Genomic DNA, 6106 nt, shown 5'->3' with positions numbered 1-6106 from the left:
GACAATTCCACAGAGTGCTCATCAGAAAGAAGATAGAACAGGTTTTAGGCCCCCACTCATCATGTAAATGAATGGTAAGTAGCGGGTATGAGTGTATAGTTAAAGCTATGAAAAGAAAGCCTGGTGAAAATGTTCTATTTTAAACTGTGAATTATGAGAAATGAAAATATCATCTCCTAATGCAATTAAGGGGCAAGCCTACCTAGCAGGAATACACAGTGCACAGGTAAAGTGATGGTATGAACTGCATTTCACTGAGTATACCAAACTGAGTATATATTGAATTTTAAAAAGTAAGCCGGGCACAGTGGCTCATGCCTGCAATCCCAGCACTTTAGGAGGCCAAGGCAGGTGGATCACCTGGAATCAGGAGTTTGAGACCAGCCTGGCCAACATGGTGAAACCCTGTCTCTACTAAAAAAAAATACAAACATTAACCAGGTTTGGTAGCACACACATGTAGTCCCTGCTACTCAGGAGGCTGAGGCAGGAGAACTGCCTGGGAGACGGAGGTTGCCATGAGCCAAGATCGTGCCACTGCACTCCAGCCTGGTGATAGAGTGAGACTCTGTCTCAAAAAAAAAAAAAAAAAAGTCAAAAAGTAATATGTTGGTGAGGGTGTGGAGAAAAGGGAACACTTATATACTGTTGGTAGGAGTGTAAATTATTTCAACCATTGTGAAAAGAATGTCAAAGAACTAATCACAGAACTACCATTTGCTGGGTATATACCCAAAGAAATAAAAATCATTTTACCATAAAGACGCATGCACAAAAATGTTCACTGCAGCACTATTCACAATAACAAAGACATAGAATCAATTAAATACCCATCAATAACATATTGGCTAAAGAAAATGTGGTACATATACACCATGGAATATTATGCAGCCATAACAAATAATAAGATCATGTCTTTTGTGCAACATGGATGCGGCTGGAGGCTATTATTCTTAGCAAACTAATTCAGGAACAGAAAGCAAATACCACCTATTCTCTCTTATAAGTGGGAGTTAAATGATGAGAATTCTTGGACGCAACAAGGGGAACAACAGACACTGGGACCTACTTGAGGATGGAGTGTGGCAAGAGGGAGAGGATCAGAAAAAATAACCATTGGGTACTGGGCTTAGTACCTGGGTGATGAAATAATCTGTACAACAAACCCTCATGAGACAAGTTTACTTACATTACAAACCTGCGCATATACCCCTGAACCTAAAATAAAAGTTTTTTTAAAAAATAACATGATATATATACACAATGGAATACTATTCTGGCATAAAAAAAAAGAAATCATGTCATTCATGGCAACATGGATGGAACTGGGAGACATTAAGAGAAATAAGCCAGGCACAGAAAGGTAATCACCACATGTTCTCACTCATGTAGAAGTTAAAAAAAAAGTTAGGCTGGGCGTGGAGGCTCACATCTGTAATTCCAGTACTTTGAGAGGCTGAGGCAGGTGGATTGCTTGATCCCAGCAGTTTGAGACCAGCCTGGGCAACATAGCGAGACCCTGTCTCTACAAAATATATAAAAATTCAGCTGGAATTGGTGTCATGTGCCTGTAGTCTCAGCTACTCAGGAGGCTAAGATGGGAGGATCACTTGAGCCCAGGAGGCGGAGGTTGCAGTGAGCCAAGATCACACCACTGCACTCTGGCCTGGAGAGACAAAGCAAAACCCTGTCTCAAAATAATAATAAAATAAATAATAAAGTTAATCTGATAAAAGTAAAAAGTAGAACAGAGGATATTAGAAGCTTGGAAGAATAGAGGGAAGGGAGGGCTAGGGAGTGATTTCTTAAAGGATAGAAAATTATAGCTAGATAGGAGAAATAGGTTCTAGTGTTTTATAGCACTACAGGATGACTGTAGTTAACCATAATAAACTATATAGTTTCAAGTGGCTAAAAGGAGGACATTGAATGTTCCCAACACAAAGCAATAATAAATGCTTGAGACAATGAATATGCTAATTACCCTGATCTGATCAGTATACATTATGCATCTCACCACATCACTCTGTACGTCATAAATATATACAATGAGTATGTGTAAACTAACAATAGCTTTTAAACTATCATTTAAGTGGTGTAATAATCATAACTACCATTTAAGTAGTAGTAAATGTAGACATGCACCAAGCATGTAACATTGATTATAACATAACATTTGATTGGCACAAAAAGTCGTATATGGTGGCTTCTTTTCCTCTCATTTTATAAATGAAGAAAATGAAGCCGTAAAACTAGAAGCTATAAGCCATTATAAACAATGGAACTGAAATTTGAACACAGACCCTGTGCTTTTGATGACCATATTTACTACCACTTTTTAATTATATAGTATATGTTTTTATTTATGTACATACCTCACTACTTTGCAATTAACTGTTCATATGTCTGTCTTTCCTGCTAGATTTTATTCTTCAAGGCTGAGGGGTTTTCTTTGCTTTTTGTTTCCACAGCCTAATAGTAACTGTCTAGCAGATACCTGATGTTAAAACAATGTTGGTCAGAATAAATTTTAAAAATATTAGCCTTCAGTAAATCACTCCCAGAATAAGAGAGTGTTACTTCCTGTAGTTCCTACTTCTCCACATCCTCTCCAGCACCTGTTGTTTCCTGATTTTTTAATGATGGCCATTCTAACTGGTGTGAGATGGTATCTCACTGTGGTTTTGATTTGCATTTCTCTGATGGCCAGTGATGATGAGCATTTCTTCATGTGTTTTTTGGCTGCATAAATGTCTTCTTTTGAGAAGTGTCTGTTCATGTCCTTTGCCCACTTTTTGATGGGGTTGTTTGTTTTTTTCTTGTAAATTTGTTTGAGTTCATTGTAGATTCTGGATATTAGCCCTTTGTCAGATGAGTAGGTTGCAAAAATTTTCTCCCATTCTGTAGGTTGCCTGTTCACTCTGATGGTAGTTTCTTTTGCTGTGCAGAAGCTCTTTAGTTTAATGAGATCCCATTTGTCAATTTTGACTTTTGTTGCCATTGCTTTTGGTGTTTTAGACATGAAGTCCTTGCCCACGCCTATGTCCTGAATGGTATTGCCTAGGTTTTCTTGTAGGATTTTAATGGTTTTAGGTCTAACATTTAAGTCTTTAATGCATCTTGAATTAATTTTTGTATAAGGTGTAAGGAAGGGATCCAGTTTCAGCTTTCTACATATGGCTAGCCAGTTTTCCCAGCACCATTTATTAAATAGGGAATCCTTTCCCCATTTCTTGTTTTTGTCAGGTTTGTCAAAGATCAGATAGTTGTAGATATGCGGCATCATTTCTGAGGGCTCTGTTCTGTTCCATTGATCTATATCTCTGTATATTGGTCTTTCTTGACATCTTTCTTGACTGACTTATTTAGGAAACATCTCAAGCTGAATTTCTAAAGTATTTAATATGTCAATTTATTAACGTTTTAGTTATCAGTTAGAACAGAGTAGTGAAAGCAAGAATCTTGAAGATCGTGTAGTCCACTGCTAAAAAAAGAGATTAACAAAGGAATTATTTCTCCAGATAAAATGTTCTAAGAAAGCCCACTATCCACAGAAGAAAAAAGTGGATGTGGAAACATGGAACACGCCCTAAGGATGTTTTCTATGCTACACTTCTTTTAGTGGCCTTTCAGGGGTCCTGGGAAGCTTTACATTTTCTGAGGGACACAGATTGAAATTATCTGACCTAGTCCATTCTCATTTTTGAGTGGACATACTTAAGACTTACGACAGTTCATCCAGTATCTTTACATAGCAAATACACCCTACCTAAGAATTCAGACTTTCACACTCTCAGTCCAGTGCTCACTCCACTCACTGCCCCAGAAGTATAATAACATGGCAATTTCCATTTTACCCCAATGAGGTTATTATAAATGGAGATTACTAAAGCCTAAGTTATAAACGCCAACATGATAGCATCATGCTGGGAACAATCTGCTCAAACTTCAGAGGAAGTTTGTCAAGAAGCCTACGTCTAATTTTCCTTCTCCATTAACATGAATGCCATAATGTCTAAAAATCAGCACCTCTCAGAGACAGGTGTTTCCTTTTTTAGTTCAGAAAGTGGGCTGGTTCACCTTCCTCCTCTCTGAGGTGACTGGAATTTTGGTGCCTTCATAGCAAAATTATGAGATTTGCTTTGAAAATACTTAGAACATTAACTCTTGGGGGGAAATTCCTAACCAATGCACGACTTCAAAGTAAAGATTTTCATCAAATATAATCTAAACAAGAAAATAGTGTCTGCCAGCAGTCCCTGCCCAACCTCTTTCCTCTCAAGGGATCTTACTTAAGCCTATAACAGCATTGATCTGTCTGAAAGCGGTAAAACCCTTGATCTAACATTATCCCAGAGGTGATGTGCAAACGGCTTATTTTCATTCAAATTTTTATCCCACCCAACTGCCTTTTTCCTCCCTCAAATCATGACAAAGTTACAAGAGCTCTAAAAACACCCTCAAGACTAGGAAAAGCTGAGATATGCTCTACTATATGGGTAGGAGCCACCTCTAGGGCACCAAAAGTGACATACATGACAGACGTAATAGTCACAGCCACACACGTCCGTGGACAAGTCCTAATTCCATTTCAACATTAATAGTCGCAATGATTCTTCCCAAGAAAGAATATCAGAATATAATGAATGAACGTAGTAATATTAGTAGGAAAATCTCAAATCTTCTCTAATTTATTATTTATTTATTTATTTCTAAATTAGTTTTAAAAAATAATAAATCACAAGCCACGGTGCTACATGGTTTTTAGTTGCATTATCTCACAACTGACTCTGACATACCCCAGTGTTGTGGAGAACTGCGTTTCTGGGGACCCTTGTGATGACAGAGCCTGAAAACTAAGCAGTGACCCAGTGAATACTAAAAAGTGCTTTGGATGGTGTATTTGTGTATATATATACATATATATACACGTATAATAATAATATAATATATACGTATATAAAATAATATAATAATACATACGTGTATATATATACATATATATACAAATACACCATCCGAAGCACTTTTATACTTTTTATACTTTTTACACTTTTATACTTTTTATGAAAGCACAAAATATACTCTTGTGTGTCTCTCTCTCTCTATATATATTTTTTTGAGCTTCCTCTCTCTATATATAGATATAAGAGTATATTTTATCCATATGTAAGACAATATTCTTGCTCCACTGGACTGAGTACTCAATACTGTCCAAACATATCATGTTCATTACTTATTTTATATGAAATATCCTCAGATAAACAAGAATTTTATCACCATACCATGTGAATGGAGAAGAATAAATGACATTTCAACAGTGCCTGGTATAATACCCACACCCTCAATAAACACACCTGCCTTGAATTCCATATGTTTGAATAAGTCCTATCAGTACGACCCCCATGTTACTTGGCTTCCGTCTATACCTATTGAGTTGTTGCCCTTTGGGGACTTTTCTCCCACTGATTTGTCAATTTAACCAACAAATTTCATTACACCTCAAGTATGTGGCAGAAACTGGCACAAGTATAGGTACTGCGATATTATAGGGAACAAGTCAAACACCAAAGCATCTTTCCAGAGTGCAGTGGGGAAGAGAGTTAAGAACACAGGAGAACACGACATACTGTAAGACATGCTGAGAAAGGAGAACTGAAGATCCCTGAGAGAGCATTAAGAAAGGACACCTGACTTAAACACGGGAGATCTGAAAGACTTCACGGAGAAGGTGATGCCCAAATTGAGACCAGAAAAACCTGATAATCTAGCCTTCATGGATATTTATCCAACTGCCAGAACTATCTTCTCTTCATACTTCATTCAACCAGTTCTTAGCATTGTTCAGGTTTCAGTATAAATGTCCCTTCCTCGGAGATACCTTCCTTCTCCTTTACTTCACTTTCTGAACACTAATGACACTTTCCATTATTACTTAATGCTGCTTTCTGTAATCACTCTGAAGGTCCATGAGAGTAAGAACTACGTCTGTTTTGTTGTATTGATTTATTTTGGGGGTTGTTCAGGTAAGAGAATGGAAAGGCGATGGGAAAAGAGAAGTGAGAATATGGGCAAGGAAGTGGTTAAGCTGAACATGAATCTGATT

This window comes from Hylobates moloch, unplaced genomic scaffold, assembly GCF_009828535.3.
Source record: "Hylobates moloch isolate HMO894 unplaced genomic scaffold, HMol_V3 SCAFFOLD_23, whole genome shotgun sequence".
In the NCBI taxonomy this organism is placed as follows: domain Eukaryota; kingdom Metazoa; phylum Chordata; class Mammalia; order Primates; family Hylobatidae; genus Hylobates; species Hylobates moloch.
Note: the sequence above shows the minus strand (reverse complement) of the source record.